Source organism: Leuciscus leuciscus (genome assembly GCF_965113295.1).
Source record: "Leuciscus leuciscus genome assembly, chromosome: 6".
Classification (NCBI taxonomy): Eukaryota; Metazoa; Chordata; class Actinopteri; order Cypriniformes; family Leuciscidae; genus Leuciscus; species Leuciscus leuciscus.
Genome location: NC_138730.1, coordinates 1,816,573 through 1,827,107, shown reverse-complemented (window position 1 = coordinate 1,827,107; position 10,535 = coordinate 1,816,573). Strand labels below are relative to the sequence as shown.

At 44.5% G+C, this 10,535-nt stretch overlaps 1 long non-coding RNA gene across 1 annotated transcript; it reads left to right on the top strand.

Annotated features, from left to right (window-relative positions):
* Nucleotides 1-328: 328 nt before the first annotated feature.
* On the top strand, nucleotides 329-4,535 carry LOC309502061. Its single transcript, XR_014207112.1, has 2 exons — nucleotides 329-2,253; nucleotides 2,578-4,535. It is a non-coding gene; the product is annotated as an uncharacterized lncRNA (long non-coding RNA).
* The last annotated feature ends 6,000 nt before the right edge of the window (nucleotides 4,536-10,535 follow it).

Here is a 10,535-nt window from a genome sequence, read left to right as displayed (position 1 = left end):
TTATAAAATAACATAACACAGAATATTTTATAGTAAAGCCAACACAAAACAAAAACCTTTAGATTAACTGACCTGTCATGCCGGCTGAGGTTGAAACCGATGTATCAGTGAATGTAAGTGCTTGTAACTGCTCCTCGCTTTCAGTCGCTTGTAACTGCTCCTCGCTTTCAGTCGCATGTAACTGCTCCTCGCTTTCAGTCGCATGTAACTGCTCCTCGCTTTCAGTTGCTTGTAACTGCTCCTCGCTTTCAGTCGCATGTAACTGCTCCTCGCTTTCAGTCGCATGTAACTGCTCCTCGCTTTCAGTCGCATGTAACTGCTCCTCGCTTTCAGTCGCATGTAACTGCTCCTCGCTTTCAGTCGCTTGTAACTGCTCCTCGCTTTCAGTCGCTTGTAACTGCTCCTCGCTTTCAGTCGCATGTAACTGCTCCTCGCTTTCAGTCGCATGTAACTGCTCCTCGCTTTCAGTCGCATGTAACTGCTCCTCGCTTTCAGTCGCTTGTAACTGCTCCTCGCTTTCAGTCGCATGTAACTGCTCCTCGCTTTCAGTCGCATGTAACTGCTCCTCGCTTTCAGTCGCATGTAACTGCTCCTCGCTTTCAGTCGCATGTAACTGCTCCTAACAAAAAAAAAAAAAAAAAAAAAGCATTGCATAAGTGCATAGTTGATCGAGCAGAATGAGTTTATTTTGCCATCATTACTTACACAACAAGCAATTCCACACCACACCTAACACAATTCATATTCTATTGGCAAATGAGGCATAATTGCAGTATGGTGAAAACTTAACATGGTGATCTACTGCAGCCTATAAATATGAGGATAGCACTGCTACATCACTCACCACCATATTAATAAAATTGAAGTCTATTTTCATCACAGAAGTCTCCCCACCCAACATGGTTTTGGTATATTTTCTCATAAAGATCAATACCATCTCTCACCAAAGATCTTAGAGCAGAGAGCGCATGTGCTTTGCCTATGAAGCTGGAAACATTCACTTCAACACAAACAGCAATGCTAGCTAAGCTGGCATCGCTGTTTTCTCCAACTTAAACCGATATCTATCAATACGTGAAATACACACCTACCTAGATAAATGTATATTAATAATGGGAGACATTTCACTGTTGATGGCGGGAATTTAGCTCTGGTGATGGCTTATAAATATCATGAGTCATGACTAGCTAACGTTAGCTGCTACCTCAAGTGACGTGAGCACAATTTGTGCTGCTGCTGCACAAAACATACTGTAAATAATCATGCAAACATACCTTTATCTCGCTCTTTTTTCTCCTCTTTTTTCTAACCTTTTTCTTTTTTCGGCACCAGAGGGATACGTCCTTTTTTGTGACATGGCTTAGGCTTATTTATTATCGTGACGTGCGCGCCCGCGCGGATTGTCATTGCACGCACGCGAGCCGTGACAGCCGTCGCGAGGTGTCTAGTGTATGCACATGATTCAAACGCTGGCAGACACAGCAGCAGTTGTCGACAAATCAGAATTTTATTGTCTTGAATTATTCATTCATTCATTCATTCATTTATATCACTTTTTAAAGTTATTTAATTGTAAAAAAAAAAACGAAAAAAACATTGGGGGGCCCCCGCAGCCGCTTAGTTCGCTTATGCATCGGGCCGGCCCTGCAAGTACGTTTTCAGTAGTAAAAGCTATAAGGTTTTATTTTGCTCTTTCTGCATTTATAAACATATTTTGAAATATTTAAAGTATGAAAAAATCTTAGTATTATATCACTGTATTTCTGGCTGTTCACATTCTCCTTTCTATAACACTTGTGTCTTTTTTTAAATGGTTTTATATTGTGGAGTTTGGTTTGGTTTGCTGATTGCTGATGCGGTTGCATGTGCATTAACTGTTAATGATGTTTAATGCATCTTTGTTTGGTGTTTCTGGAGTTAATTCAGGCTATAAAAGAACGCTGAGCAGCTCATAAACACCATCATCTCCTGATGAGCAGCGTCTTCAGTCTTCAGTCTGATTCCCGGTAAGATCATGTCGTCTCATGTGGGAATTATTGTGTCATTGTGTTTCAGCCTTTATTCAAACGTTAGCACATGTTGTTCAGCTTGTTGTAACTGTAGCTTTAAGATGTGTGTTTTTACAGTGTGTGCAGTGAATGAAGAGCTCTTTAAACACGGCAGTGGAAACTTGTGAAACATCTGTCAGTCTGTGTGTTGCTCCACAAACTTCTGCTTTGACCTGCAGACGAAACACACAATCCTGTCAGTAACGTAAGTTCTTCAAGATTTATTCCTAGTTTAATAAACCATTGTACACTGTGCTGGACTGAATATTCAGAACAACAGCATTCTTGCTTCTGTGATATTGTTCAAATGGAGGATTTCCAAACTTTAATCTTACATTTCACGTATTTCAAGCTTTCTAACATTACACACATCTCCTCTAAAGAACATGTAAAGCAAACTGAGGAAACTTTATTTCAACAATCACACAGAAAACAAGTTATGTCATATATTTTCCCTAATGTTTTTAATAAAGTAGTAAATAGTAATTGAATGCATGTTTTTTAAACTAATGACTGGTTTGTTATTTAGTGTTGCCTGTCAAGATTTCATGAAACAATGGCAGAACAAAACGCCAGCATCACCGGATCAAGTGGAGTAGATTATGATGACGATCAGATGAGGGAATTTCTCTGGAAACTTTATTCTGCAGACCCATTAATTATCATGATAATTTCATCCATTGAGATTCCAATCATGATCTTAACTCTGTTTGCGTTGTGTGCTCTTATCAAATCTAATCGCTCCACTCCAGTGTTTGTTATTCATTTGATTCTTTCAGATCTCATTCAGATCATTTGTAGATTAACACACACAATCACAGAGTCAGAGGATGCCAAAATTACATATATGTATAGTTTGATTGTGGATCTGTATTTTATGGCATGTGTTGCTTTTGAACGATATCTTCTGGTTTCTCATCCTATCTGGTACAGATCTCATCATTCACTAAAAGTCTGCTGTGTCGTTTCTGTGATCATCTGGTTTGTTCCTCTGATCATTGCAGTCATACTAAGCCCTCTGTTCCTACCGATCGCCTGTTTAATCCCCTACCCGATAATCATTCTGTGTTTTGTTGGCACTTGTCGCGGTCTTTCACGCGCAATATCACTTACTTCTCTAAAGCGCAAGAAAATTTTGGGCAGTTTGTTCCTGGTGCTTCTGACTTACACTTTTCTCACTCTCCCCTTCATAATCATTTTTACTGTAGGTTTTTTTTTCCAGTCACAACAGTTTTACATTGTTTGGTATATTTAGATATTTGTCTAGTTATCTCCTGTTTCTGAACCCACTGGCTGACTGTGTATTGTACATGTTCTTGAGGCCTGATGTTGGAGGGTTAATGAAGTCTGTTCACTGCTGTTGTAGAACTGATGTTGGAGGGTTAATGAAGTCTGTTCACTGCTGTTGTAGAACTGATGTTGGAGGGTTAATGAAGTCTGTTCACTGCTGTTGTAGAACTGATGTTGGAGGGTTAATGAAGTCTGTTCACAGCTGTTGTAGAACTGACACACATCAGAGTTCGACACACAGCCGGGACGAACACTCTCGAGACAGTAGTGCAGCGTTTGCCTGCTGTGTTTCAATGCAAAAGCCTGCGTCTCATTCACAGACCGCCTGCAGTTCAGTTTAAACATCTGCACTCAATAAATGAAGTCAATGTCATTCTTTTCACTGCACACACCCTTCCTTTCTGTGACATTTAGGTTTATTAGAGATAACTCTTGATTCATAAAACTCAAAACTCAATTGCTCTGTTTGCGCTCCATTAAACACATACGGTAAACAGAGTTTTATTAAAGATGTATTGATGTGCCGTTGATGCTTCTGCTGACGTTCTGTATCAGCAGGACTTTATCATATGATGGAGAGGAGGGTTGTATAAAGCACGGTTTATTCTCATTAATTCCCCCGATAGACTGACAGATCAACAACATCAAGTAGTTTAATGTCATAGTCTTGCTTGTGTTCCTAATGCATGTACATTATACTCTTTTACCAAATAACTACTATTCACACTATTATTCATCATAGCACTTGAATATTGTTAGTTTAACTTCTATTGTTCTCCTCATTTGTAAATCGCTTTGGATTAAAGCGTCTGCTAAATTATCCAATGTAAATGTATTAAAAAGATGGTTCACTCAAAAAAGATAATTGACAATGTACATATGCCCTCATGTCGACCAAAAGCTGGATAACTTTCTTTCTTCTGTGGAACATAAAAGACAATATTTAGAGATTTCTTTGTCCATACATTAGAAGTCAGTGGACAGTTTCGGGTGAACTATCCCTAAAAAGACTTGATTTAAAGTGTAAAGAATACTAAGTTTAAATACAAATATTAACCAGAGCTTGCATGGAAATCAGAAGAGAGTTATTTGTAATATTGTTGTGTCTTTATAGAAGTGTTTCATATCGAGTCAGAGACTGTCCTGTATTCTCTCTTTTCTATCATTAATATAATTAAAGAGCTCTCAGTTCTCCTGTATATGGATATCACTGGATTCAAACTCATATGCTGTATTGATGATAAACAATACACCCAAAGTACTTATTTAATTCTATTCGAAGACTTGTTTATCAATTTTTTATACTTTAAAGGGGTCATGAACTGGATTATTTTATTGTTTTATGATGTTTCCTGGGGTGCCCTTATATGTTCGTATGATTTTTACATAAAAAATTGTCATAAGTCTCTGCTCTCTTCCTTTTCTGTTGATGTTCATGCTGCAAAATCTTCATATTTCCACAACAAGATCAATAGCGCCTCTAACACACGATCACTTTAAGACATTCAACTCTCTCCTCTGTCCACCGGGGTTACACCCCTACTCTTTTTCGAAGGACATCCTGTGATTTTTAATGACCACAGAGAGTCAGGACCTCGGTTTAACGTCTCATCCGAAGGACGGTGCTCTTTTGGCAGTATAGTGTCCCTGTCACTACACTGGGGTGTTAGGACCCACACAGACCACAGGGTGAGCGCCCCCTGCTGGCCTCACTAACACCTCTTCCAGCAGCAACCTGGTTTTTCCCAGGAGGTCTCCCATCCAGGTACTAACCAGGCTCAGCCCTGCTTAGCTTCAGTGGGCAACCAGTCTTGGGCTACAGGGTGACATGGCTGCTGGCCGCCTGTCCTCCTACCACCTGTCCTCTAGACCCCATCCCCTCACACCTTCTACAAGCCATCTCTCCCACACTTCTACCAGCACTCACACACATCATCAACTCATCCCTCCATACTGGCATGTTCCCTACAGCATTCAAGCAGGCTCGGGTAACTCCACTGCTTAAAAAACCAACACTAAACACATCACTTGTAGAGAATTATAGACCTGTCCCTCTCCTACCATTCATTGCGAAAACACTTGAACGAGTAGCTTTCAACCAAGTAACATCTTTCCTGTCTCTGAACAACCAGCTGGACGTCAACCAATCCGGCTTCAAGAAAGGGCATTCAACCGAGACTGCATCACTGTCGGTCACAGAAGCCCTACGGATCGCAAAAGCTGCTTCCAAATCTTCAGTTCTCATTCTCCTGGATCTGTCTGCTGCCTTCGACACTGAATCGTCAGATCCTTCTGTCCACCCTCTCATCTCTGGGCATCACAGGTACTCCTCTCCACTGGTTTGAGTCCTATCTCACAGGTAGGTCATTCAGGGTTGCATGGAGAGGCAAGGTATCCAAAGCACAGCAGCTGACCACAGGGGTTCCTCAGGGTTCAGTTCTTGGACCCTTGCTCTTCTCCATCTACACCACATCACTGGGACACATCATACAGGCACATGGTTTCTCTTACCATTGCCATGCTGATGAGACACAGCTCTTCCTCTCATTTCAACCAGATGATCCCACAGTAGCTGCACGGATCTCAAGCTGTCTGGCGGACAGCTCGGCATGGATGAAGTAACATCACCCATCCATCCATCCATTTTCGTCCGCTTATCCGGGGCTGGGTCGCGGGGGCAGCAGTCTAAGCAGGGATGCCCAGACCTCCCTCTCCCTGGACACTTCCTCCAGCTCTTTCCGGGGGGACACCGAGGCGTTCCCAAGCCAGCCGGGAGACATAGTCCCTCCAGCGTGTCCTAGGTCTTCCCGGGGCCACCGCCCGGTGGAACATGACGGGAACACCTTCCCGAGAAGGCGACCAGGAGGCATCCGGAAAAGATGACCGAGCCACCTCAGCTGGCCCCTCTCGATGTGGAGGAGCATCGGCTCTACTCTGAGCTCCTCCCGAGTGACCGAGCTTCTCACCCTATCTCTGAGGGATCGCCCAGCCACCCTGCGGAGAAAGCTCATTTCGGCCGCCTGTATCCGGGATCTTGTCCTTTCGGTCATGACCCACAGCTCATGACCATAGGTGAGAGTAGGAACGTAGATTGACCGGTAAATCGAGAGCTTCGCCTTGCGGCTCAGCTCTTTCTTCACCACGACAGACCGGTACATCGACTGCATCACTGCAGAAGCTGCACCGATCCGTCTGTCAATCTTCCGATCCATCCTTCCCTCACCCGTGAACAAGACCCCAAGATACTTGAACTCCTCCACTTGAGGCAGGAACTCTCCACCAACCTGAAGTGGGCAAGCCACCTTTTTCCGACTGAGAACCATGGCCTCGGATTTGGAGGGGCTGATTCTCATTCCGGAGCTTCACACTCGGCTGCAAACCGTCCCAATGCATGATGAAGGTCCTGGTCTGATGGGGCCAGCATGACAACATCATCCACAAAAAGCAGAGATGAGATCATGTGGTCCCCAAACCTGACACCCTCCGGCCCCTGGCTACGCCTAGAAATTCTGTCCATAAAAAATATGAACAGAACCGGCGACAAAGGGCAGACCTGCCGGAGTCCAACATGCACCGGGAACAAGTCTGACTTACTGCCGGCAATGCGAACCAAGCTCCTGCTCTGGTCGTACAGGGACCGGATAGCCCTTAGCCCCGGACCCCATAGTCACAGAGCACCCCCCACAGGATGCCGCGAGGGACACAGTCGAATGCCTTCTCCAAGTCCACAAAGCACATGTGGATTGGTTGGGCAAACTCCCATGAACCCTCCAGCACCCTGGAGAGGGTATAGAGCTGGTCCAGTGTTCCACGACCGGGATGAAAACCGCACTGTTCCTCCTGGATCCGAGGTTCGACTATCGGCCGTGTTCTCCTCTCCAGTACCCTGGCATAGACTTTCCCGGGGAGGCTGAGAAGTGTGATCCCCATATAGTTGGAGCACACCCTCCGGTCCCCCTTCTTAAAAAGAGGGACCACCACCCTGGTCTGCCAGTCCAAAGGCACTGTCCCCGATCGCCACGCGATGTTGCAGAGGCGTCTCAGCCAAGACAGCCCCACAACATCCAGAGACTTGAGGTACTCGGGGCAGATCTCATCCACCCCCGGTGCCTTGCCACCGAGGAGTTTCTTGACTACCTCTGTGACTTCAGCTTGGGTGATGGACGAGTCCACCTCTGAGCCCCCAGCCTCTGCTTCCTCAATGGAAGACGTGACGGTGGGATTGAGGAGATCCTCCAAGTATTCCTTCTACCGTCCGATGACATGGGGGGGCTATAAGCAAACCCACACCAGCCCGCCGCCTCTCACCATGGGCAACTCCAGAGTGGTAAAGAGTCCATCCTCTCTCAAGGAGTGTGGTTCCAGAGACCAAGCTGTGCGTGGAGGTGATCCCGACTATCTCTAGTCGGTACCTCTCAACCTCCCGCACAATCTCAGGCTCCTTCCCCGCCAGAGAGGTGACGTTCCACGTCCCTAGAGCTAGTTTCCGCGTCCAGAGATCGGGCTGTCGAGGCCCCCGCCTTCGACTGCCGCCCGATCCACTTTGCACCGGCCCCTTACGAGACGTCGTGTGGGTGGTGGGCCCACGGGAGGGCCGGCCCCACGTCGCTTTTTTTCGGGCTGAGCATACGAGCCCCATCCCCGGGCCTGGCTCCAGGGTGGGGCCCCGGCTGCGCCTTACCGGGCGACGTCACAGACCTTGATTTTAGTGCCATCATAAAGGGTTTTTGAAGTAACATCACCTGCAGCTCATATTGTGATATTGTATACAATACAGTAATATTGATGACCAGCTGACCTTCACAGACCAAATTTCAAAGACAGCTCGATCATGCAGATTTGCACTGCACGACATCAGGAAGATCAAGCCTTTCCTAGCTGAGCATGCAACACAACTTCTCGCCCAGGCCCTGGTCATTTCTAGGCTTGATTACTGCAATGCTCTTCTGGCTGGACTTCCATCATGTGCAACTAAACCTCTACAAATGATTCAGAACGCTGCAGCCCGTCTTGTCTTCAACGAGCCTAAAGGGCCCACGTTACTCCTCTGTTCATCTCTTTGCAATGGCTACCACTCACTGCTCGCATCAAGTACAAGGCATTGACACTTGCTTACAGATCTACCAGAGGCTTAGCTCCCTCCTACTTTCACTCACTCCTACGAGTCTACATCCCTACCAGAAGCCTACGATCGGTCAACGAGCGACGTCTCGTGGTTCCATCACAGAGAGCCACAAAATCACTCTCCAGAACATTCTCATTCACGGGTCTATGCTGGTGGAATGCTCTCCCCACCCTCATCCGGAATGCAGAATCCCTGACAACATTCAAAAGACAACTGAAAACTCATCTCTTCCGTGAGCATTTAACCTCATATAAAAAATAAGTAAAAAACAATAAATGTAATCCTCCCTTGTCTGGCTTATGCGACTCTGAGCAATGCCTGAACTTTGTATTTTGAGCACTTCTTGCGTTGTTTTTGCCTCTTCACGATGACCCAAAGCTGTTCTATCGGGCTGAAGTCAGGACTCTGTGCAGGCCAGTCCAGTTCCTCCACACCAAACTCCTCATCCATGTCTATATGGTCCTGCTTTGTGCACTGGTGCGCAGTCATGTTGGATCAGGAGCATCCCCAAACTCTTCCCACGAGGTTGGGAGCATGAAATTGTCCCAAATATCTTGGTATGCTATTTCTTTCACTGGAACTAAGGGCTCAAGCCCAACCCCTGAAAAACAACCCCACACCATAATCACAAAGAGAGGAAATTTCACGAATGGACTTATTGCACAGGTGGCAACCGATCACAGTCCCACGCAAAAATGTGTTAGGGAGCACAAAATGAAGCTTCTGCCATGACCGTCCCAGTTCCCTGACCTGATGAGTGGAGTGAACTGAAGAGAAGAAGAGCCAACATGGATCTGGGAATCTGAAGGATCTGGAGAGATTCTGTATGGAGGAATGATCTCTGATCTCTGGTCAGGTGTTCTCCAAACTCATCAGGCATTATAGGAGAAGACTCAGAGCAGTTATCTTGGCAAAAGGAGATTGCAAGGTATTTAATAAAAGGGTATCAATAATTGTGGCCAACGTGTTTTGGAGAAAAACATTTATTTCATAATGTGATCTAATGTGAACGTAATCTTTATTACCTTTATGGACGTGAACAGTATACCGTCCATTGACTTTCAATAGAGGGACAGAAAGCTCTCGGAATAAATCTAAAATATCTTAAGATGTCTTCAGAAGAGAAACGGAGGTCTTACGGGTTTGGAGTGACGTGGGTGAGTCATTAATGACATAATTTTCATTTTTGGGTGAACTAACCCTTTAACAAGTTTTGTGTGTAGTTTTAAGAAATGGAGGTATAGTTTCAGAAATTGTAAGCAATTTGAAAAAACTGTAATAGATCTCAAGACTCATATGGCTCATAACCTGTGTTTTTATCAAAACATCAAGACTTGAATTCAAGTTGATTTTGTCGTAGGGTAACTTTGGGAAAGAGTTGGTTACAAAAAGCTTTGAAGAGCAAACAGTGCGGCACTTTATTTTGAATTTTTAAATTGAATTTCAAAAATACAATTGGTTACCATGGTTTTATTTGTAGAACGTTTACAAAAGGGGTTTTTAGGTTTGTTTCTGGTAAGCCAGGAAAGTTTTCTTAACAGAAATGGAACATTAATATTTGTTATCTAATATTAATGTTATCTAACGTTTCTCACACATTATAGTGACAAAATGACTGCTAATTGTAAATTGCGATCGTTTGCAGCTTTCTGTGGAAGACAGGAGATCAGATGTGCAATAGAGCTCTTTTTAGGTCATTACACAAAAACATCTGCAAGGTTTTAACTAGAAGGTTAGTTTACATGGTCAATAGCGAACGTTCTGTACATGTTCTTTTGAGGTTATTTACAATGTTATTTATTTATAAAATAAACAAATGCTAACGCTAGGGAATGTTCTTTGTTATGATCAGGCAAGAGCTTCAGCGATAGAAAGCAGATGTTTCTGCTCCACACGAGAGTTACGCTGTTTCACAGAACCGAGATCTGCTGTTGTTGTAATGTTCCCTCCAGTAACAGGACAGTGTCTGCTCCACACGAGAGTTACGCTGTTTCACAGAACCGAGATCTGCTGTTGTTGTAATGTTCCCTCCAGTAACAGGACAGTTTCTGCTCCACACGAGAGTTACGCTG